Source organism: Euprymna scolopes, chromosome 2 (assembly GCF_053919585.1).
Source record: "Euprymna scolopes isolate OS-2025 chromosome 2, ASM5391958v1, whole genome shotgun sequence".
Lineage (NCBI taxonomy): Eukaryota > Metazoa > Mollusca > Cephalopoda > Sepiida > Sepiolidae > Euprymna > Euprymna scolopes.
This window is the reverse complement of record NC_136483.1, coordinates 18,099,378-18,126,289: the sequence shown is the minus strand read 5'-3', so window position 1 is coordinate 18,126,289 and position 26,912 is coordinate 18,099,378.

Genomic DNA, 26,912 nt, shown 5'->3' with positions numbered 1-26,912 from the left:
TCTGACAGAAAGCAACCGTATATATCAGGTTGACAAGAAAGTTCTTGTGGTTTATAATTTAAATTCAGATGAACATATTTCGGCTCAAACAAAAAATTTGTGGATCAAAATTAGCACTATCAGAAGCATCACACCTTTGCCAACGCAAAACAAGTGCATTTATGCAAGTAGCGTAAAAATATTGCGTTCTGGTGACGATAAAGTCGCTGATGGCGTTTTTTCATATTGCTTAGGTTTTGGAAGCATTTCTCACTCAGAATGTTGTCGATATGCTTGAAAAAGTGGTAGTCGGTTGGTGAGAGGCCTGAAGAATATGGCGAATGAGGTAAATTTCGTAACCCAATTCGTTCAACTTTTGCAGGGTCGGTTTAGCAACGTATGGTCGGGTATTGTTGTGGAGGAGAATTGGGCCTTTTCTGTTGACTAAAGCTGCGTGTTGTTGTCGAAGTTTCTGAGGCATTTCATCTATTTGTTGACAGTACTTCTTTGCCATAATGGTTTCGCCTACATTCAACATATGGTAATAGATGAGACTGGTCACAGACTACCAAACGGCCAGTATTATCTTCTTTTGATGCAACTCTGAAATCAAATTTAAAAATTCCGCAAAAACTTTCTTTTCAACCTAATGCATACACATTTATAACACTTGTACCCTTTTTTTCATTTTACAAAAGAAAGAACTTTCTTTCATTCTACAAAAAGAAAGAACTCTTTTTTCATTCTACAAAAGAAAGAACTTTTTTCATTCTACAAAAAGAAAGAAAGATTTTTTTCATTCTACAAAAGAAAGTTTTTTTTCATTCTACAAAAGAAAAAGTTTTTTTCGTTCTACAAAAGAAAGAAAGTTTTTTTTTCATTCTACAAAAGAAAGAACTTTTTTTTCATTCTACAAAAGAAAGAACTTTTTTTTTCATTCTACAAAAGAAAGAACTTTTTTTCATTCTAAAAAAGAAAGAAAGTTGTTTTTTTCATTCTACAAAAGAAAGAAAGTTTTTTTTTTCATTCTACAAAAGAAAGAACTTTTTTTCATTCTACAAAAGAAAGAAAGTTGTTTTTTTCATTCTACAAAAGAAAGAAAGTTTTTTTTTCATTCTACAAAAGAAGGAAAGTTTTTTTTTCATTCTACAAAAGAAAGAAAGTTTTTTTTCATTCTACAAAAGAAAGAAAGTTTTTTTTTCATTCTACAAAAGAAAGAAAGTTTTTTTTTCATTCTACAAAAGAAAGAAAGTTTTTTTTTCATTCTACAAAAGAAAGAAAGTTTTTTTTCATTCTACAAAAGAAAGAAAGTTTTTTTTCATTCTACAAAAGAAAGAAAGTTTTTTTTTCATTCTACAAAAGAAAGAAAGTTTTTTTTCATTCTACAAAATAAAGAAAGACTTTTTTCATTCTACAAAAGAAAGAAAGACTTTTCAAATTTACGCGAAGAATTCCCCCACACATAATATATTTTACACCTCTATAAATTTATGTCTATAAATTTATGTCTATAAATTTATGTCTATAAATTTATGTCTATAAATTTATGTATATAAATTTGGGTAAAGCACTTTCGTCAAGTGATATCGTAAATAAATAACGGGAAAACTTAAAAAATAACAGTATATGTTTATATTAAGACATTAAAAATATCATTTACGAAAGCCAATCTCGTAGCTCAGTGAGTAGAACTGCAGATTATCAACTAAATGATTGTAGCTTCGATTCCTGGCTTGGGATGAGTAGGAGTCTAGGTAAACCGAACAGCTGTGATACTTGTTTTTACTTCTTTCATTCGAAATATGCAATTTAGCCATTTTTTTTTCATTGATTAATTATTAGCATCAGTTTTCGTGTAGCCAAACACGTGAACATCGTTTGAATGATTTTCATACCACTACAAATTGTCCCTTTATATTACGTTGAGAAGAAAGTTCTTGCAGGATTTTTAATTTTGATTTCAAATGATTTATTTGCAAATAAGCTTCTGTTATAATACCTTTACTTTATATATCATTTTAAAGAACGTTTTTCGCTCTATTTAATCGTTTGAATAACAATCGTTTTAAAACAAGTATTTCTTCTTTTCAGAACGTTGAATACAAGATGGAAAAAAAAGCAAATTCGCACAATTTTCTTATTTCAATTCAAGCTAGACCAAAAAGCTGCCGAAACAGCTCATGATATCAATGGAGTGTTTTGCTCAGAAACCACTATTAAACTCATAGCACAATGATAGTTTAAGAAAATGGTGAGTGTAGTGGTCGGTCATCGGATGTTGACAATGATCAATTGAGCCTTAGTCGAAAATAATCCATGCACAACTGTTCGATAACTTGCTTCTGAATTAGACATAACTTATACAACGAGTTCCAACCACTTGAGAGAGATTGGAAAGAAAACTTGACAAATGGGTGTCTCACAAATTGAACGACAACCAAAAGAAACGCCATTATAAAGTGTCATCTTTCCTTCTTTTACGCAACAAGAACGACCAGTTTCTCGACCAGATTGTGACTTCCAATGAAAAGTGGATTCTTTACGACAACCGACGACGCTCAGCTCAGTGGTTAAACGTCAACAAAGCTCCACGACACTTCCTGAAGCCAGAGTTGCACAAAAAGAAGATAATGCTTACTGTTTTGTGGTTTGCAATCGGTCTTATCCATTAGGTTTTTGAATGCAGGTGAATCGATTACAGCAAAGAAGTACTGTCAGCAAATGGATAAAATGCATCAGAAACTTTGACAACAACACACAGCATTAGTCAACAGAAAAGGCCCAATCCTCCTCCATAACAGTGCCCGACCGCACGTTGCTAAACTGACCTTGCAAAAGTTGAACGAATTGGGCTACGAAACTTTGCCTCATCCGCCACATTCTTCAGAGCTCTCACCAACCGACTACCACTTTTTCAAGCATTTCAACAACATTCTGCATGAAAAATGCTTCTAAAACCTAAGCGATATCAAAAATGCCTTCAGGGATTTTATCGCCACCAGAATGCGAGATTTTTATGTTACTGACATAAATACACTTGTTTTGTTTTGGCAAATGTATGTTGATTCTGGTGGTCCTTTTTCTCGATTGAAAAATTTTTGTTTGAGCCGAGATATGTTCATCTGAATTTAAAAGTTAAAGAAGAAAAATGACTCTTAAAGTATTTAGTTTATTGATGTCCCTAAAGTGCATTTATACCCCAACCTTTATTCGTGCATATGCATATTTCTATGTCGATATATATATATATATATATATATATATATATATATATATATACTTCTTATAAATGTTTTTTTTTGTGTGTTGATATACAGTAACATTGATTAAATTACCTGTAGTGTTATAAAAGATGCTGGAAGTGCTCCCCGTTGCCATCCATGCATTTCTGGGCACGTTTAACAACGTTTGCAGATACTGCATGTAGATCTCCTGATAGCGTTGGTAATGTTCTCCTTTAGTTGGTCTAGATTGTGAGGATTATTTGCGTAAACTTTTTGTTTTAAAGTCCCCCCAAAATAAAAATCACTTGATGACAAGTCCAGGGAATGTAATGGCCATAATCCTTTGCTCATTGTTCTCTCTTCCATAAACATGTCAGGAACTCGAGTCAGTAATCTGTGATACGTGTGGCATGTAGCGACATCTTGTTGAAAAAAGAATTGCATTTTGTCTTGTGGTGTCAGTTGGTCGATAAGAGAAAGATTAGAGAGATTGGGCTACTTTTAAGTTGGTCACCCTGTATATGGTTTGTGGAATTGCATTCATCTGAAAAAATATCTAGCTAATTTGTTTATTCTTTAACACATTTACTAGAATTAATTTCCTATAAGTTTGTTCGGTTTTCTTATGGAATGATCATCTTTAGTTAACTATTATGTGTAATTATATTCATGCAGATATTCTACATGATTTATACTTGTGTAATATTTGCGTAAAAAGGTAATAATAAACTTAAACCTCTTTCTATATATATTTATGTATGCGTATATATATATATATATATATATATATATATATATATATATATATATATATATATATATATATATATATGTTTAAAAATTTTGCCTACCAAACTCCGCTGTCAGTTTTTTGGTTTGCAGACATGAAACTTAATATATAGGGTATTCAAACACATGTGAAACTTTATATCTGGGTCTTAGCCGGGGAAAATTGATGCAAAAGTGTGAAAATTAAAAAAAATGGAATTTGCCAGCTGGCAGTCGAACGATGACATTACGAATATGCATGCATAACGTAATAGCTATTGGTTCATGTCTTAATTTTTAGCTTTGCAGCAAACATGTCTTCATAGCTAAGGCATTAAGGTCAAAGGAAAAAGTAAATCATAAACTAAACATTTTGGTTTCAATTCTTGGTGCTGGCGTATGATTAATTTTAAAACATTACTATGTATTGGGTCCAATATAATAATAAATACAAAATCTGCATTAATGAAAATATCATATTTAAGCATATTTTATGACCGGGCAATGCCGGGTGGCCTGCTAGTATATATATATATATATATATATATATATATATATATATATATATATATATATATATATATATATATATATGGCTGACCTGTAACAACGTGGAGATGGAATTTCTTTTCTCCAAACGAACGCACCAGGTACATGTACCATGTACAAATAAACTTTCTGTTGATAACATCGGATGGAAATCGCATCTGACGAGTTGATGAGTGGAAAACTTCTTTGAAAACATGAAATTATAAAAGTGTCATCCCATTAACGAAACGGCTGTAATGAAGAGATCCAAAATGAAATAAACAAAAGTAATATAAAAGAAAAAATGTAAGTCTTTGAATTAAAAAAATTCTTGTAATATATATAATAATTATGGAAATATATATGGCAATTAAATTACATAGAATATTCCGCATTTCATGCTCGTAAGAATTTGTCAGACTCATGCAAAGAGTTCTGGTTACCATGCACTTTTATATAAACACATGGTATTAAATTTGGTAGTTAGCCAATCAGCTTCATAGTTATAACCGCACCTCTATCATAAGTAGGCTCAGCAATAACTGAAGTGATGGAAATGTATTTAACAGGTCAATCAACATCTATGACACAGTTTTAAAAAATAGTGGGTATAAAAATATTGATATTAAATATAAGCAACAAAACACCAATAATTATAAGAAAATTAAAAACAGAAGAAAAAGAAATATTATCTGGTATACACTGCCATACGATCAAATGTTTAAAACCAAACTTGACAAGAAATTTCTAAACCTCATCGGAAACCCTGTAACCAATCCCTTACACAAAATCTTCAATAAAAATAACCTAAAGTTATCCAAAAGCTGCTACAAAAATTTAGAGATGATAATTGAAACATATAATAACAAAATATTAAATAAGAGCAATGAAAATGAAAGCAATATTAACAAAATAAATAATAAAAAGTGAACAAAATCACAAAAATAAAACTAACACAAAGGATAAAAACGTAACTATTAGAAATAATAATGATAATAAACCAAATCCTAACAGCAACACCCCTAATAGAAATAAAAATAGAAATAAAAATAGAAATACAAATAATGAACAAGATAAATACAACTGTAGATCCAGCACACTCTGCTCACTTCAAAATAAATGTCTAACCAAAAGCATAATTTACCAGGCCACAATATTTGCCAAAGAAAACCCGGATAACAGGAAATATTATGTAGGTATGACCTCCTTAGATTTCAAAACCAGATATTTAGACTATAAAAGCACGTTCAATAACAAAAAAAAAAAAACACCGAATGAAAGCAACACTAGCAAACCAATGCTGGGAACTCAAAGAAAGTGGACGTTCGCCGAAAAATAGGAAAATAGTAAGACAAGCAAGTACATGTAATGACCTAGACGACCCATGTAGATTATGCTTGAATGAAAAATTCGCTATCCTAAACTTTAAAGAACCCAGCATCTATTAAACTGTGGGAGAGAAATAGCAAACAACTGTGTGCACAGGATAAACTTTACTCTAAGATAGCAATACATAAATACTTTTAAATTAATAATAAAAATAACAATAGAAAAAATAAATGAATAAGATAAAATAAATAAAATAAACATATATATTCATATAATATATAATTTTATTAATAAAATTAACATAATATCCGAAATATCAACCAAAACACAAAATAACATATCTAACTACCCCTGAGTTGAAAGTAGGTCAGCTTTCTATACACAAAAGAATATAACTAATCCTTCCCCATAAAACACACAAAGAGGAATGATGAACCTTAGGTCAATTGTACCTTTGCTCTGTAAGTGCCCGACCATTGGCGGATTAGGATGGCTGCAGTTATAACTAAGAAGCTGATTGACTAGCAAATTCAATACTATGTGTTTATATAAAAATGCGCAATGACCACAACTCTTCGCATAAGCCTGACGAATTCTCACGAGGATGAAACGCAGAATATTCTGTGTAGCTTAATTGCCATATATAATTTTATAACTTACTACCTAGCTCTACTTATGTATTGAGCACTGTTGAAGTAAATACTGAAAACTTACGCATAAAATTATATCTTCTTATCTTAATTTATGTGATTAAATAATATATATATATATATATATATATATATATATATATATATATATATATATATATATATATATATATATATATATATATATATATAATTTTAAGTATATTCCGATACACAGGTATTTATTTATATCTGTGTACTTATTTCCAAGATTACAGGTTCGAATTTGTCCAGACACGTTAAAAACGCAGTTAACCATCTAAATAGGTGAGAGGGTCTCGACAAATTTACCCCCTCCCCTAAAAACGAATCGTAGGGGCAAGAGCTAAGAACGGGTGAAGGAAAGGGGTTCAAAGTGGATTGAATATTCCTTCCTAACGCTTTTCAGTTGGCTTAGAAAAAAAGCCCAGAACATTCGATAATATTAAAGGAGGGAGGAGGAGACTAGAAGAGAGACGCCGACGTTGGTATTCGGTGCGTCCGTGGAGACGTGGGCGGGGACGGACCTCTTCGATCAAAAGTTTTAAGTGGCCAACCAATCGCTAGCTTTTCTGTTATTTTAACTTATTTTATTTGTTTATTTTAATAAGATGTAGGTGTTCGGACATGCTTGGCTCCACTGTGAAGGAACACGCACGCACTTGACATATATAGACTCATACATACTCAGACATATGCGTACACACACACACACACACACACACACACACACACACACACACACACACACACACACACACACACAGACACACACACATATATATATATGCTCACATACATACACACATATGTATAAAAGATGAGTTTTTATTTTTACAAACATTTTTTCTGCACAATTGCAGGCATGTTTTAGTCAGTGCCAGGAAAACTCGTCACCGGAAAACCCGTACCCGAAAAACTCGTACCCAAAAAACTCGTACCGGGGGAAAAATCCCCCCTTATGGCTAGGTAGGAAAACTGGTCCCTTATTGAATAAATATCGATTGAAAACACATTTTATTACCGTTCTTAAAGGAGATATTGTTTTTAAAAAAGACTATGCACCCCATAATATTTAAAAAAAATTATTTTTAACTCTTACTTAAAAAAATAAACTTGATCATGGAGTCAAGATACGAAAAACGAAACCAAATATTTATTTAAAAAATACTGTAGTTTTAACAGTTTTTGTGTCATTACGAAACAAAAATAAAGAAAGAAAACACGTATTATCAAAGAAAGCAATTATTTTATTTAGAAGAATTAATTCAGTTTAAATAATTCTTGTGTTATTACAAAACAACAAAAAAGAAAACACGGTCTTATGTAATTTTGGTACCGCGCTGAAATAACGTTATTATTTCGAAAGCCATTCTTAACATGAGGAGGGAAGGGTATCGTTTAAAAGTCATTTCAGGTGCAGTACTTAAAAATATACAAATTTATTTTCTTTTGGATGGGGGGGGTCGTTTTAAAACTATATCTACCTCAGTATTTTCTTTAATTTTCTATTTTTGAGCAATTATCCTTCTAAGACGTGATTATTCTCTTATGTCGGACATTTTTTGTTCATAAGTAACACTCGACATTACCTTTTTTTTTTTTTTTTTAACTAAATAAACTTTTAAAAATAAGTTGAAAGACCAAAAACTTTCAAAGCTAGGTAGAAAACGAAAACTTAGAAAAATTAATTTAATTTTTTTAAAACAACAGTAAACAAGTAAAAATATTTTTTAAAAAATATTATGGGATGTGTATTCTCTTTTAAAGACAATATCTTCTTCAAGAACGGTCATAAAATGTGTTTTCAATCGATATTTATTCAATAAGGGACCAGTTTTCCTACCTAGCAAAAGGGGGACGAGTTTTCCGGAGACGAGTTTTCCGAAATTCGTTTTAGTCATAACTATGAAATAATTTTTTTTTAGCCAAACTTTTCTCAACGATCATAGAAAATTGAATAAATAAAATTTCTCTGGAACTAAACACGTGATCAACTAAAAAAAATCGATGGGAACTGCATTTTAAAAAGAAGCATTTGGTACTTTCCTTTATTCAAATTTCTGCTTTTTCTTAACATATATTTAAAGTGTATCCGTCTCGTAATGAATAAATCTGGAACCCTTATAAAAAGTGCAAGATATTGTTGCTTTTACTGAACTTCGCTTTGGTTAAAGACGTTGAGATACAAAAAATAAGAGCATGATGATGCCAAGTAGTCTCTGAAATGATCGTACGCCGAATCATTATTGACAGAATTCTAGGAACACTGCTAATACCTATTAATAAATGATGTTGTAAAGCAATTTATTTCTACACTTCTACTCATTATATATATATATATATATATATATATATATATATACAAAAAGACTGTTTCGCTGTATCACAGCTCTTCAGTGCAGTTAGACTAGCAACTACCTCAAGCTAGGATTGAAACTCGACCGCTTGTACAACAGTCAGCACTTCTAACCATTACGCTATGTATACACAGTAGAACCCAGAGATACAGTGGCCCTAGGATACGGTTTTATCAGGTTACGATGTGGAATACAATGTTTTTTCGGCCCCTGGTTATGGAATTTGCCTCGCCTTACGGTGTTATAATGTTATTTGATTATATACATTTGTATTATATATTGTACTGTATTTTATTACTAATTTTGAATATGTACTGTATAAAATTTTGCTTAGGCCCTGCCATACGGCGATTTCACATTACGATCTTAACCCTGGAATGGATTAATGTCGTATCCCGGGGTTCTACTATGTGCCAGGAGCATGATAACAGAATCATAAAAAAAAAAAATAATCAAATTTTAATGATTTATTCTGTTTCCCTATTTTCGGTTGGACACTGATATGAGCATTCTTATGACAGTTTTCTGAGCTTTACTACGTCCGTGCTGGCTTATGACGAATTGAAAATGGAAGTTTGGTTTGTGACACCATCTTTAGAAGATTGCTTTACAGGGCCAACAGACTCCCTCTACCTTGTTTTGTTTTTCGACAGAGTCCCTTTTCCTAGATTCCACGGCTGAGGAACTCCCCCTGCCCAGAGTATCAAAGGGACGCTAACAGGTGCTACACCTTGCTTAAGGGTAACCTAGAACTGTGCAAATCATGGACGTTCATCCCCCTAAGCTAATATACATAGCCGTTTACCTGAATATATAGTGCCTAGTATTCCCAAATAGTCACTCATATGGTACTGGCCAGGCTCAATGTTGCTTAACTTTGGTGATATAATGAGAATTAGTGTGGCAACATGATTATGTCATATTTAATAATACTAGATCAGGGAAAAGATATTTGTAATTGCACAAATTCAAATGGGTGCACCTAAAATATAGGAATACTGATCGTCCTCTGTAGTATATCTTTCAACTATTTCAAATCCAACAAATAATATATTGAAAGGAAATGCATGGAATATGTTTAAAGAAAGATAAAAGTGGAACGATAAAATTGTCGCCCTAAAGAAAACAACACTACAGCTTTATTTAAAAACTTTTATTGAAAAAAATAAATTCAGGTAACTTGATTATGTAGTAGTGCTGGCATCTATTCAATGTAGCTGCCTTCAGCCGCAATCACCACCTTGATACAGGTCCAGAACTGGAAGCATGCCTTTTCCACAAGCGTTGGTGGGAGCTTGGCAAATACTCACCAGATGACGGCGATCAGGCTGGCTTTGGTGTTGTGGTTATGTTGGTAATATTCTTGATGTATGACCAAACGAAGTAGTCTTGTGTGTTAAAGTTGGGGGAGCAGGGGGGGGGGGAGCAGTGCAAGAAGTGTACAAAATCCTAGCACTCTTTCTGAAGCCAAGCCTGGGTCTCTTTGGATGTGGGCCGGCGCTGAGTCCTGCTGCCACACCCAGGGTCTGCCAGCGGCCACCTGATTGTACCAGAGGACCACGCTCTTCAGATGCACTTCGGTGTTGACTTTCGAACCGAATGTAAAGATGTAAAGTGGCATGATGTGACTTGAAATCACACCAAAGGCTTAAACTGTATTTAAAACAAACAAACCGATTTATTTATTTAAAAACTGTCCCGCACAAAATCGTAACTGCTGAATACCTATCGCCGTCACGTCAATCAAAAACGCGCACCTGTTTTTTTTTCACACTTTACTATTTTCCAACTAAGTTCGGGGAAAGCCAGCTTCCTGTTTATTAGGGGGGAGTGTCTCGTCTCGAAATGAAAGCTACCGTCTGATATGACGAAGTCGACATTGAATAAACGTTACTTAGCTCTCTAGAGACCACTGGCTCTGGGTCGTTGATTAGAACCGAGTTTCGCTTTTTGTTTATACCGAAAACCGAATGTAACGCGTGCCGATGCGGGAAATGTGGAATAATTAACGTTTGAAAGTCAATAAAATTAAATACAGGCGAGCTCCGTGGTTAAGTGTGAGATATTACAATTTATAGATGATATAAAAAGTTTTAAGAAGTTGTGAACCGAGCGAGCGCTTCTCTGAAAGAAGCCTTTTGTGAACATCGAGGAAAAGCGTACATACATACATACATTTTCGCTTTTATATATTCCCCGAACTTAGTTAAAACAAACAAACCGATTTATTTATTTATTTAAAAACTGTCCCGCACAAAATCGTAACTGCTGAATACCTATCGCCGTCACGTCAATCAAAAACGCGCACCTGTTTTTTTTCACACTTTACTATTTTCCAACTGCGCGTCGTCAAGGCTTCGTTTTTTTTTTTTCACGGGCACCTGTTTTTTTTTTTACTATGCGTGTCAAGGCTTCCGTTTTTTTTCACACACACCTACAAACACTCGGGCAACGCCGGGTACCCCTCGCTAGTTTATATATATATATATATATATATATATATATATATATATATATATATATATATATATATATAAAAGCGAAAATGTGTGTATGTATGTGTGTTTGTATGTGTATTTGTGTGTCTGCTAAAAACTTTCGACAGACAGAACAAAAATTCACAAATTTGGTATCATATTGGCGCTCCATCCTTCACTCGAAAAATTGGCCAAAAACGTTCATTTTTTTCACCCCGAAATCGACAATTTTCGACAGGGGGGGGGTCAACAAAAACGGTCCTCTCATGACGACAACCGGTTCTACGCATGCGTCAGATGACGTCATGGCCTGATTTACTTTAAATAGTTGAAAAACTGATAAAATTTCATGTACGTCGCGTTAGCTCAGTTGATTAACGCGTTGGGTCATTATCTAAACGTTTTGGGTTCGAATCGTGGTGTGAAATGTTTTCTTTTTTCTTTTTTTTTTCGATTTTTTAAATTTAAACATTGAACCAGTGTTATTTAAGCCATTTTTCACGTAACGTTCGTTTTCCTTCTCTTTTTTTTTTTTACTTCACTTATCCACCCCGACCACAAACCCAAAAACACTCGGGTACCCACCGATTTTTTAAATTTTAATATCGAAACAGGCTTATTTAAGCCATTTCTTTTTTTCCCCCGATTTTTACACTTAACATCGTTCGTTTGCCTTACGTTAGATTTTTTTTGTTTTTTTTCGATGTTTTGATTACCCCCCCCCCGCTTATTGTTTTCATTTTTTACTTCGCTTATAGCAAACAAAACTGGTCATTGACCTCATTTGCTGAATAGCTATTGCTCCACGACTTCCGTGCGCACACCTGTCAATTTGGTTCTTACTTAAATAAATTCAAACATCTTTCAGTAACTCATTTTGGCTGGCCGATTTTATTTTCAAACTTCGCCTCAGAGCTTCGGTTTCGATCCTACCAACTTTTACCCCCCCCCCGTTTCTTTTTTATTTAACACCACACACACCTCCAAACAACCGGGCAACGCCGGGTACCCCGCTAGTCTATTAAATAAATCTCAAACGTCTGTGTGTGTGTTCGTATGTCCGCTAAAAACTTTTCTCGTCCTCATTGTACATGTAACAACGTGGCATCGTTAGAAAGAGCGATCTCTCGGATGAAAAATGCGAAAAATTAGAAAAAAATCGTCGATTATTTTGTGTAGAAATATCATTTTGTTTGAAGGGGTCAGATAAAAACCGTGCTTTTGACACGATTTGCAAACCTCACATGCGTGCATTTCATGACGTTTTTTTGTTTTAAATACCTAATTTTGCTATGTTATGACATCTATGTCCTCGTAGGTCTATCGATAATGCCTTTGCTTGCTAATTTAAGTTATGCAAGTTCACGTCTAACACTCGTCAGTTTTTTTTTTTTTTTTTTTTTGCTTACAAAATTTTGCTTTTGGTTTCGCTTCTGGTTAATGGCACCCAAGTCCCTTTTTTTTTACAACCGGGCAACGTCGCCTCACTCCCGCCGCCCTCAGCGTCACAGTTTTTTACCCCTACCCCTCGCTGTCATAATTTTTTTACGACCGCGTAACACTACCCCCCCCCCACCGTTGTCACAATTTTTTTACGACCGGGCAACGCCGGGCGCTCTGCGCTAGTCTATTGCATAAATGGCAAATATCTATGTGTTTGTGTGTGTTTGTATGTCTGCTAAAAACTTTTGTCGTCCGCATCAAACAGGCACTAACATGGCACTGTTAGAAATAGCGATCTCTCAGACACATAACATCGAAAAATTGGAAAAAAACGTAAATTATTTTGTGTAGAAATTTCATTTTATTTGAAAGGGGGATCATGTAAAAATTTTCGCTAGGGTACTAAATCTTAAATACGCATGCGCAAACGCGAGTTTCTAACTTTCTTTTTAAATAGATAAATTTGCAATGTGATAACATCGTTAGCGTCTTAGTCCGCTCGCTTACGGTATTATCTTTTGCGAGTTTTTTTTTTTTTTTTTTTTTTTTATATAACACCATGACATAAATTAACATGAGTAAATTTTATCTATCCTAACACGATAAGTGTAAAAACGATTATTTTCAACTATTTTACACTGCCCGACAATCGCGTTCTTTTTATTTTTTTATTTATTTTTTTTTTTTTGCATTTTCATTCGTTTTATAACGTGACCCAGCATTTTCGTGTTTTAAACTTTATCTTTTGTTTCTAAAGCGTCCTTACCAACTCCCCTCCATTTCTTCTATTTATTATTTCGCGACTGTCTCCATTTATTGCGTACACATTTGACTTTCGGTTTCCATTTGGACTAATGGCATACAAGTCACAATTCTTTTTACAATAAATTGAAATATCATATTTAAGCGGATTTTACACCCTGGCAACGTGCCCCCCCACTACCACCTCCCGCTGTTACAATTTTTTACTCCCCCCCCCCCCCGCGCTAGTATCGTACGATGTCCAATCAAACTAGAGGATTTAATAATTTCGATTAGACATTTTAAGAATTCAGTCCGGAGACTTTTAGGGTTTTGCTTCGCAGAGCAGTTATAGAACTTCCAGGCATCTACAAGGAAAAACATAAACATTCCAGTCACCCTTCAACATTTTTAGTGCAGTCATCTTCACTTTAAGATATACTGCTCCAAGAATTGACTTTCGGCAGCCGACATTATCAACATGAATTCATTTCAGAGAAATAACAATAATTGTTGTAACTTTCGGCAATCTACACTCAGCTGTGTATATTATTGTGTTCTAAATAAATAAATTGACAACACCCCTGTTCATTGACCCCGCGATTCACTGCGTTCTTTAAGCTGGAAATAATATGGCACACCTCAACGTAGCACGTGTGTGCAGCTTTCCTTCCTCAAAAATGAACTCTCCCATTTTTCAAACGGCTTGCTTTTATGCAGTCCAGAATTTCTAATTTGCATATGAACGGCAAGAATTTGATTTACCTTAGTTTGCGCGAATGTTGAGGATTAAAATCAACTACGCGCCAAAAAAATGGTTGCGTCATTTTACCGCTCCAGAAGATATATAACTCCCGACGCAAACAGCTACCTGTATAAAAGGTAGATACGCCCCAAAAATGGAGTACTGCTGCCATATCTGGGCAGGAGCTGCTCGGAGCACTCTATCCTGGCTTGACAAAGTTCAAAACCGACTTCGAAAACTAGTAAATGATACCCTTTTTTCTTCCTTGCAACCTCTTTCCCACAGAAGAGACGTTGCGAGCCTGTCGCTGCTCTGTCGTTATTTACATGGTAAGTGCTCGTTTGAGCTTAAATCTATGGCATGCCTCTTTTACAAAAAAAACTCCTCAGGCTACAACAACTATCAAAAGTTTCCCCCACTCTCTATCTCTGTGTTCTTTAAGCTACAAATAATGTCACACCTCAACGTAGCACGTATGTGCAGCTCTCCTTCATCAAAAACGAACTCGCCCATTTTTTTTTACATGGTAGTCACCACTTATCAAGGCCCGGGAATAAGGGTTTTGCGTGTACAATAATCAATGGGATTGTATCGTAGTAATCGTAAGTAGTGGAGATCTGATAAAGTGTCTTACTTTGGGGGCCGTTCACCAGGAATTTGTTTATGTTGGACTTGAAGACATCCAAGTTATAGTTAGGTGGGAAACAACCAAACGGAAGAGAGTTCCACAGGCGTGCACTTCTAAGAAAGAAGCTTTGTTCATGGAATCTTCAAACGGCTTGCTTTTATGCAGCCCAAAATTTCTAAAGGCAAATTCCATGAACACAGCTTTTTTCTAGAACTGCCCCCCCCCGTAAAACTTTGTTCCGTTGGCCTAGTTTCCAGCTGATACAATATGGCCGTCTTCAAATCCAATGTAAACAAGTTCTTCTTTAGCCCCAACACTTTAATAACCATTTCTATCCCATTTCCATCACTCTGTTGTCAGTGACTTTCGTACACTCATTAAGCCTTATTCTCGAGTTGCCCTCGGGTCTCGATAAGTGGTGACTCCCATGTAAAAAGAAAAATATTCATTATTTTCTATTATTCAACAGCTGAACTCTACAAGATGCGCAGACACGGGCCGATTTTGAGGCACGTAATTCTCGCACTCACTATGAAGTCTCTCTACATTTATGTAAATAAATTCATATGAATTGTTTCTAGAAGGATCTTGCTTTCCTTTCTTTGGCGATCCTATTTTTTCCCTAAAATATTATTACAGGATAAAGTCTTAATATTATGCGAAGATTGGCTCCTATAATAGTTAGCTCCATTGTTCTTCACGGAACAACTACTCAATCGATTTTTAAAAAAATATCATTTTCCTTTGTGATCCTTTCTTTTTCTAGGCGGTTCTTTGTTTTGTCTTCTTACCAACTGCTTCTTTTTGACACTTGCTGGTATGGCTGCGTGTTCTGTCACTAACAAATGCTTGAAGGTCAAATTTTTATTGGCAATAATAAATTAATTGGTCACGTGCATTTCTTTTTAGAGGGAAAGAAAGAAAAAAAATAGTATTCAATTACATCTGCTTGCCAAACAACGTATCCGGTTAACGAATAGTTTTTGAAGTGTATATAGTGCATCAGAATTTTATCTTTTTTTTTTTTTTTTTTTTTTTTTTTTTTTTTTTTTTTTTTTTTTTAATAAAACCAACGAATCAACCCCACAAAAAAAAAAAAAAAAAAAAAATGAAAGACAAAGAAAAGGAGAGAGGATATAATTTGTTTGAGAAAATCGAACAAGAATTGATAAGGCTTAGGGATGCAAGGATGCATACGTCAATATATTCATAGTGTAAATAATAGATGCATATAAGTAATATATCCATTTGAGTATTTGGCAGCGTGGTACTGTGTATGTGTGTTGTGTTTGGTAAGCTACTGAATATTTCTTTTCGGCTTACCCCCTCTCTCCCGGCTAAAGACGCGGGGTGGTAAGTATACGTTCTTGGGTTATGTTTGGGGTGCGATCAGCTTGAAAATTCTGGAGAAAATCTGATTTTGTTGACCAGGTCTTATAGGTTTGATTAATTTGACACATACTTGTTACTTTTTCAGGATTGAAACGATTTTCATTGGTTGAAAATAGTTTGAGTTAACGCGTTGCAGTGCGACCTAACTTACCTTTAGAAGTGAAGAGAGCGAATCCAAACAAAGCGGATAAAGAAAGAAGATAGCAATTAGATAAATTTGCTTTTAGCGTTAGTTCACATTTAGTACATTTATTAAAAAAATAATTAGTACTTTTTTGCCGCTTTAAAAACGCAACAATCTCTCTCTAGTTGAAATAATTTCTTATTAAAATATTTGTTTTAAAGATAGCCGCCTATCTTCAGCCCCAACTCACACTTGGTGCCTGCCTTGTGATTGGCGCATGTAAACGACTACGTCACGCAGACTGCCTTCCATGGTCACCAGTAGCTGTGACTCCTCAGATTATTCTATAAGAACCGCAGTGTGCGGATTGGAACACCACCACTCATTGTAAGCATATAAAAAAAAAAATAAGTAAAATTTATAATCATTTTGAATTGACCGAAAATGAAGATCGGTAAATTGGTTATAGTTAGCTAAAGTCCCCCGAGGTTTTGTGCGAACCTGTTACCTGAAGTGGCGATGATTCAGAATCATCCCTTCTGTTTTATTATTATTATTATTATTATTATTATTAGAAAAGTTTTCCATCGTGTAATAATACGAATTTTAGAACCTACCTGACAAATATACCCGGTGAACCAAGTGCAAGAGAGATTCAAACAATTGGACAATCAGAATCTTTACAAAATCTCTCGCTAAAAACATCCTCACATCAGTCAGTATAACCAGTATATCTTTGCGGAGCCACTACATCAATGCAACAACAGAGTGCAGAGTCTCTAAGCTAGTAGATACCGCACTGTCTAAAAAATCCCAACTCCTGTACCATCACCACAGCATTGTATCCCCATGTTTGCTTTACAACTCCATCCATGTAATGTGCTTCGATTAACTTACCACACGTGTTCCCTCGACATAAATACTCCTGATCAACCTGACTAGCAGCAAAATACCACCCCTTCACTGTAGAGGTCCTCAAATGCCATAAACTGTTCTACCCTAACAGCTTCTTTCCTGGAACAGCTTGCTTCTGAGATTAACTTCCTGATCCTGTTTCTATGACTGTACCAAGATGTAGAAATTTAAATGTAATGTGAATGAAGATTTTGCTACACAAATCCCCACTTAGGATGCAGCTATAAATTTATCCTTTAATCACAGTAGTCCTTTACATCTCAATTGCAAAATTGCTTGAGGTGAACAAAAGAAAAAAAAAACTGAACAAAATCCTCACTTAAAGGCGTTGCCCACCTTTTAACATAAATAAGTTATTTTTAAACACCCACGTACGTAAAATTGTTTTGTTTGTACGCCTGCAACACGGAAAGTACAGCATTACTTTCGACAGCAATAGTAATGATGTGTAGTTCTTTTTTTTACAAGCCTATCTGTTGTAAAGGGCGATAACAATGATGCTGTAGTATCATAAGCGGCCCTTTACATAATTAGAGCTTATGAAAAAAAGCATACGAATAATCACTTATTCACGCTCACAAGAAATATGTAATCACCAGTAAACACGTATAAATTAATACCGAAAGAAATAAAATGTCTCGTCCTTTTTTTTTTTTTTTTTTTTTTTTTTTTTTTTGTAAATCTAAGCTTATAAACGGCATTTCCGGTTATCTACAATGTAATTTTAGATTCTAGACATTTTACCGTACGCCAGTTTTCAAACTTGATTACTCGCAATGAATTGTACAAATAATACAAGTGGTCTCAGCAATGAGAACAGGTGCAGGTTCTGTCGAATGAGAGTGGAAAGTGTGAGGCACCTGACATCCAGCTGCTAACATTCTACAGCAAGACAGCTATTATACAATGCGATACAATGGAGTGCGTAAATATCTCCACTGGACCATCTGTAAAAGGCTGAATATCCAGTGTATCAGCTAGTCATGGGATAGCAGTGTCAGAAATTTTGTGAAAACTATTGAATAATTCCACCTGCTATCTTTCGAAGCTTATAACTCCTCGAAAAATGTAATTCAAACCCTAATTTTTTTTTTTCAATTAAAGGAGCAAGGAACAAGGTTTCATTAAAAAACAAACAAACAAAAAAAAAAAACAACGTGTTTTTTTTTTAAAAAAAAAAACGGTTTTAAACTTCGGACTTTACAGGTAAATTTCTAAAAAAACACTACTTTTTTTGTTTTAAATTTGAATATATTATTTATTGGTCTTTTATCTTCAATTTGTTATATATAAAACTTTGGTATATAAATTATTTACTTTTTAATAGACATTTGAAAATGGGGGGGCGTGAATTTAAAAAAAACGTTTGTCTAAAATATTATATTCGGTTTATTGGAAAGAGCATAAAATTTCACATTGACCCTGAAAATATCGTAAAAATAGAATCAATAGAAAAATTTTGATAGATTTTTAAAGTTTAAAAATTGAAAAATACTGAACTCGTAACATTCAATTAATTTCATTACTATTTTTTAAAAAATAGTTCTATTACTTTTTATACAACTTTAATAGTTTATTTTGGAATATACTTCCATAAAGAAAATAAACAACCCACCTTTAAAAGAAAAATTACGAGTTTTTTTTTTATATTTTATTTGCAGTTTCGTGTTAGGGGTGTCAAAAATTGCTACAAAAATTCTGATACACCTAGTCATGGGAAGATATACCAGAAAGAACATAGTAGTCCCTTACACTCAAGTTACAATGTGGCATTGTTTGGGGTGAGGTAAGTAAAAGGGAAAATGCTATACATCATCCACTACAACTACGCACTTGCCACAGCTACGTACCTAGAAGACGGAGCTGTTTAATGTGACGTAGTGCTATGGGACAAGAGGGGAAAGTAACAACCCTAGTTGAAGTCAATGTCCGCAATGATGCTGGCTCAAACAGACTTGAGAGCAAGAAGATAACTAAGATCTTATGTATGAGATAAAAAGAAACTGGAATCTTACAAAGATCTCCATTATTCCAGTAATTATAAGATCAACTGGGCTCATGAAAAATAATTTCAAAAACTACCTGGCGAATATACTCAGTGAGCCAAGTGCAAGAAAAATACAAACAATTGCATTTAAAAGGGCGGTTAGAATTTTAAAACGATTTCTTGAATCGGTTAGAATCTTAAAATGATCTCAGAATGTCAGAAACGGCGAGTGGATGCCTGGCATCAGGTAGAATGTTCTATCTCCGGCAAAAACAAAATAAGAAAAAATAAATATCATTCTTGTGTTTCGAGAAACAATAAATATTATCTGAAAGGTTCTTACGTGATGAGGAGTTTATAGTGAAGTTTTTTTGTTTTTTTTTCACCACTTATCAAGGCCCGGAGGCCACTCAGGGATAAGGGTTATTGCGTGTACAGTAATCAATGAGATAGTATTGTAGTAATCATTAGTATTGGGTGGTTAGATAGTGTCTTACTTAAGGGGGCGGTTTGTCAGGATTTTGTTTATGTTGGACTTGAAGACGTCCAAGCTGTAGTCAGGTGGGAAACAGGCAAGCGGCAGAGAGTTCCACTGGCGTGCAGTTCTAAGAAAGAAGCTTTGTTCATGGAATCTACGTTTAGATTTAGGCACAGATAAAGAGTGGGGACCATTGTTGACAGTAGTTTCAGCCAGACGGGTGTTTCTCGTGAAAGATTGGCGAGGGGGGACGAGGGATTGGAGCTGAGACGAGCACTTGCTATGTAAATAACGATAAAACAAAGACAGGCTCGCAACGTCTCTTCTGTGGGAGAAAAGCTGTAGGGAAGAGAAAAGGGCATCCCCCACTAAACCACAAAGTCTATTTTGTACTCTGTCAAGGCAGGATAGGCTGTTTTTAGCAGCTCCTGCCCAGATATGGCAGCAGTATTCCATCCTTGGACGTACTTAGCTTTTATACAGATAGAGAATTGCATCAGTAGTGAGATATCTTCTGGAGTGGTAGAAGGATCCCACCATTTTCCCAGCGTCCTTGGCAACAGACCTGATGTACTTGTTCCATTTCAGATCAGGAGTAAAGGTCAAACCCAGAAGCTTGTCAAAACATGGAGCCTCCTCTAGACGAGAGCCATCCATTTTAATTGATGCCAGATAGGGATCAGAGCGTTGATGATGCAAAGATAGAAGCTTGGTTTTGGATGCATTAAAAGTGACCAGCCACCTCTTCCCCCACTGTACCACGCGCTCAAGATCAGAGGAGAGAGAATCAGAAAGAACTTTGTCATTTACGGCCTTTGATGTGTTGCCATAGATGGTTGTTTCATCAGCATAGATGTCAACGAATGATTTAAGTATGTGTTTTGGGAGATCATTGATGTAGATCAAGAAGAGAGTTGGACTCAGGAGGGACCCCTGGGGGACTCTAGCGTTAATACTGTGGGCCTCAGATTTCTGCCTATCAACCACTACTCTTATTAACCTATCGGAGAGAAATGATTTAATGATTGAGAAAACATTTCCTGTAATACCGTAACTGGAAATCTTGTGAAGTAGGCCCTTAGGCCATACCTTATCGAAGGCCTTCGATATGTCAAGAGCAATTGCCCTGGAAAGGAAGCCTTTGTCAAGAGATTCACTAATCCTATGAGATATAACCGTTAGCACATCTGCTGTAGATCTTGCAGAGCGGAAACCATATTGCATGTCACTAAGAAGGTTGTTTCTGTTGAGGTGGTTGACTACTTCTTTATTTAATATGGATTCCAATAACTTACTCATGACACACAGGAGACTTATTGGTCTGTACTGAGTGGGAGATGAGTTTTCACCTGAATTCTTAAATACAGGACATACTGATGAGGTTTTCCAGGGTGTTGGAAAGCACTTCTCCTTAAGGCAACGCTTAAACAGTTTTGTAAATATGGGGGCAAGTTCTGGTTGAAGCTTTTTCAGCATTATAACTGGAATGCCGTCAGGGCCAGTTGCTTTACTGGAATCAAGGTTCTTGATTAGCTTGGCAACATCACGCACAAATATTTGTATGTTGCATAGCGTGTTGTATGTCATAGGAGGAAATACAGGGAGTTGATGGCCATTGTCGCATAAGGTAGAATTAGCTGCAAAGTTCTTGGCAAATAGTTTGGCCTTGTCTGATGCTGATGAGATGACCTCAGGTCTATTGATGATAGTTGGCATAGAACGCACACTTCTGTTCAAGATCCTGTTTGCTATTTGCCAGAACTGGTGGGAACCAAGCCGCTGCTCAGCTACTTTGGATTTAACGGACTGAGCATATAACTCTCTTGCATTTTTTATTACTCTTTCACAGTGGTTGCTGGCAGTTCTGAAAGCAGCTTTAGTCTCAATACATCTATTACGTTGTTAGCTATGGAAAAAGTGATTTCTATGCGTGATAGCAGCAGAACATTCATGGCTGGCTGTTAGGTTTTTGTTGGAATTTTTTGGATGGTATGAATCGGTCTATGCCTACAATTAACCATTCAGTCAGGTCTGATACTATAGAGGGCACATCCTTTTTAAACATGGAATTTAGAGGAAGGTCAGATATGAATGTATGGAAGCTATCCCAGTTAGCCATAGAGTATCGATATACAGTACGGTGGAGAGGTCCATCTGAAGACTTATTACATTTCATTTTTATCTTAACTGCTACAACAGAGTGGTCGGAGGATCCCAGAGGAGATAAAACGGAACATGAACATAGCTCAGGGGAAGTTGTGAGGGAAAGGTTTAGAAGGCATACTGACCGGTAGTATTAGGCACACGGGTGGGCTCATGAACAATCTGAGTGAGGTCATAGGCAATGGCAAAATCATGACAGAATCTCCCCTCACCATCGGTTTTATTCGAGTGGGTCAGCCATTCCACATTATGGACATTGAAGTCACTGCAAATGTGAATGTTAGCCAAAGGATGAGCAGACAGGATGTGGTCAATTTTCTCAGGTATGCTCTTAAAGATAGTAACACCACTGTTGTGGGGGTGATAGAGGGCAAATATAAATGTAGTGGTGTAAGCTAGTGTAACGCGGAAGCACATATAAGGTAAATTAGGGTCTTCTCTGGATATATCCCTACAACATGGAAAGCCATCTTTGATGTAGGTACATATTCCATGCCCATGGCGATCTTGGGGGTCAGATTTAGATGTTAAGTTAGAGTATCCTTTAATTATGAATTTGTCTAGGGAAGTGGCTGGCCCTATGCCAGTTTCATTTAGAAAGAATATGTCCGGTTTTGTCTCCTATAATTGTGTTTCAACCTCTGGAAGGTTGGAATGTAGACCCCTGATGTTGGAGAAGGAGACCTGGTAGTAGGGGTCTACGTTGGCGGATGGGGTTCTAGGTTTATTCGTGTTTTTGTTTGGAGATTTGTCATGATGAGGTTTTGGGATTTGTGGAGCAGGTCGGTAGACTTGATTGGAGCAGGACAGAGAGGGAAAGTAAGAGAGAAAAAGACAAGCAATTTTTTTTTTTTTTGTAGCACATGATAAGTTAAAGCCATAATAATTACCCACTAGTATGGCATCGAGAGGCCCTACTAGAAACTACTGTATGGTCCAGAATCCATTCACCAAATGGCAATACAGCAGCCCCGGTACTTTGCACCTGCTGATAGGACAGCCTCCTTAGTGGTTAATCCAAGGTTCGGGTTCCTGACTATCAGGCGATAAAACGTTTACCTGCAGCACCCTTACTAGTGACATGACCACAAGGATAGACATAGAAACAGAAATTTTCCGACATCTCAGGCTACTCTTTACAAAGTACTACCGACCTGGAAAGGAGCTTTTTCTTCACCCTTTCTTAGAAAAATCACTCATTGGAAATGAGGACTGAAAGACAAAAAAGGAGAAGCAAGAGTTACTGGAGCTGCCGATAACACATCCACATGCATTATCTACTCTCCATTAAAAAAATGGAAAAAAAAAAAGGTAAGGACTTATTAATATCTCCTTAATATAAGTCCTTTGCCCCATTCCCAGTTTAGGATAGTACTTGAAGATAGCCTCCCCCTCCCATGTTAATGCATGGATACTTTTAGCCTTTATCTACGTCGATCTAGCTCCACCCCATAATAAATATGCTACAATGGAACTTTTATCCAATTGGAAAGTCTGGTTATTTTTAACTCGTTTAAAAATCTGGTTAAGAAGAGAAGTAATACCTTTAGGGTTACGTGTTAACTTTAGACTAGCTAGAAGTAATACATACTTTAGAAGAAAAAAAGAGTTCAGATAATATGCAAATATAATTTGGGAAATGTTCAATTTCATGGGAGACTTTTTTTTTTTCACTCGTTTTAAATATAAGAAAAAGTATTGGTTAATAATAGTATATTTGACAAAAAAGATTTAGGAAAAAGATAAATAAAAAGAAAACAAGACAAATATTCTGGATTAAAGTCAAACCTTGAATAAGGAAAAAGAAAAAAAAAGTAAAACATGTTAGTGTTTTTAGATTAGTAGACTTCAAAAGTTATGAACAGAGAAGTTTCTTAGCTTTTGGGACTGCGGAGTTCGACTTAGCTTTGAGTTCATAGCGTAAAAAGGAAAGGATGCTAGTTAGTCTGTATGCTTTTATGCCGATATCTAAAGGGTATGTTGGATGGCGGTGGTGGTGGGGGTATCTTGGTGAGTTCTGTATTTTTATTTATTTCTTTTAAATTCAACATTGAATTATCTACCTCATGCCAGAATGTTCGACAATTCCAGCTCCACCCCATAATAAATATGCTATAATGGAACTTTTATCAAATTGGAAAGTCTGGTTATTTTTAACTCGTTTAAAAATCTGGTTAAGAAGTAATACCTTTAGGGTTACGTATTAACTTTAGACTAGCTAGAAGTAATGCATACTTTAGAAGAAAAAAAAGCCGCGTGTTTTTGAGTTGGCGTTGCGTAATATCTAACCACATTTCCTTTGATCCGGCAATTGTACAAGTACTTCCAATTTTAAATTTACGTCACCTGTCTAAGTACTGACCAAACACAACTTTGTGATACCGCCATAAAAATAAAGTAAACCCAGCCAGTAATGGAAGATGAAGGTTTTCGTCAGTTTAACATTAGTTAGTTTGTTACCAAGGATTGGCGACGATTAATTTTTGCATTAACAAAATGAATAAAGACACAAAGTAAAAAGAAGACTTTAAAAGTTTTAGGTTGGAAGTTCATACTAACAAGAAAAAACAGTAAAGACATACAATAAAATCAGAAAACCAATACCGAGAAATGAGAAAACTGGAGGCGGCGTTTAAAAGTCTTTAAAAATGTTCGAGGAGACAGTAACCAAAGTAATTATAATTTGTTTTCAGTAGATTTTCATTTTTACGAGATTTTTTTTTTTTTAAGAGATCGTTTTACAAGGTCAAACTTGAAAACAGTTCTTTTCTGTCGGTTTCTGTGTGAAACAACTATTTTCTTGATCCGTACAACCTATTGTCTACTTTTGATGTACAGACGACACATTTTGCTTTTTTACTGATAAAACGGATGCAAATATTTTTTCTCCTTACTGAATAACTTGGACCCTGCGTTAAAGTATATTTATGAATGGAGGCGTAACTTTGCTTTAGATTTCCTTGACAAAAACTCCATCGTTTTACCTTACATCAATATATCGTAAACCCACTTTTACAGGATTTTATACACAATGGGATCCGTTTTGCCCTATAAAACGAAAGATTAATTTAATTTAGACCCTGACACATCGTGTCCTTATGATTTGTTCAAAACCAAAATTAAATGACGAATTATAAACGATCACGGATACTTTATCCAATAATGGATACTTCTTGACGGGATTAAGTTAATCATTGAACGGAAAATAAATGATTTCCCAAATACAAATTGATACAATGACTAAATGTCTAGTTTATATTCGTTTACTATGGCGAGGGTCAGTAAGCGAAAGATTTGCCAAGCAAATCAGCCCAACAACAGTGGAAAAATGTTATTTTGTTTCCAACGTAAGTTTTGTGCTTTCTACGAAACCATTAATGACATCTTCTCAAGAAGACGTCCTACCCATACCCCACCATAACAATAATGTAATTTATCAATTCAAATCTCTTTCAAGTTTATATATATCATCATGCTGTCCCATCGTCTTGTGTAATGAACCATATATAAAAAAAAAACCTTCCAAAGATTGACTATACCCCCCCTTTCCCATAATGTATCTCCCCCTCCCCTGTTTCAAGAACTTTATTTCACACATCTTTTTTTCACACCTCTATCGTTTCCATTATAAATGGAACTCCCCAAGCAGTTGTTTCGTCGTCTCTGTATACCTCATTATATTACGTATCATCCGTTCTGTGACCCACCCCCTTCATATATAATAAAATTAAAATGGTGCGAATTCTAATAGAATAATGCGGAATTTTTAGGGCAAAGAAAATGGAGAAAAGTATTCAAATAGAAACACGATAATGGGAACAATCATAACATGGCACTATGAATAAATGCTTATATTTGATTTCGTCTCTATAGATGAACTCAAATATAGCCATACAAGCAACGGAAAACGTGTAAAAACCTTAGGGCTTAAGGTGGTTACATTCGATTATATAACAAGTCCAATGATAGTATATGGTAAGTAGTGAAAGAAATCATATTCTCCAAGAAGTAGTTCAAAACGCTGGAGAGATATTATCCACTGAGTGGAGTCCTGAAAAGTTGGGTCAGCTGGATACGGATAAAAATGTTGGGATGTTAATGTGTCGGCAAAGTTGAAATCCTAATATTCTTGTTGTAGGAATCCTCAAGTTTAGAATGGGAATATCACCACAGAGTTCATTATATATGACCAGTGATGAAAGACTTCAGTGCATATAGACTCAGATGGAAGAGGCAAAAAAGTATATTGTGAAAGTCAAAAACGGCATGAAAAAGGTTTAAGAAAGTTCGGAAAAAAAAATAGGAAGACAGACAGAAAAATGTAAGTTAATGCCAGATCGGAAGCAGAAAAAAACTCGTATTCTTCTACTAGAATTCATCCCATTTAAATAACCCCCCTCTCTCCCTTATAGCTTCAACAATACCCGAGTTATACAACTGCAGTACGATTTCACACTTCTTTTGTTTTTTTTTTCCCTTCGTTATTTATGTTCTTCATATCCTTTACCCTAATATTTCATTTTACATTTCAATCCTAATGTATCCTAAGCTCGGTGTTGTATTTTCCTATATCTGTAACTTAGGTCCATTCTCCTTAATCTTGCTCCTTTTTTATTTTTTCTGGCGAGAAGCATTAGGCTGTGAAACGCCTAGGTATAAAAACATTTATAACACACTTTCTATACGATGTATTTTTATTATTAAACTGACAAATAAATTCATATATATTACACTTATTTTATTTTGTCTTGAATTTAATGTACACACACACGCATATTATATATATATATATATATATATCACCCTAAAGATCTTCCTTATATGTATATATATATATGTATATCTATGTATATGTATATATATGTATATATATGTACATGTATATATATGTATATGTATATATATGTATATATATGTATATGTATATGTATATATATATGTATATGTATATATATATGTATAT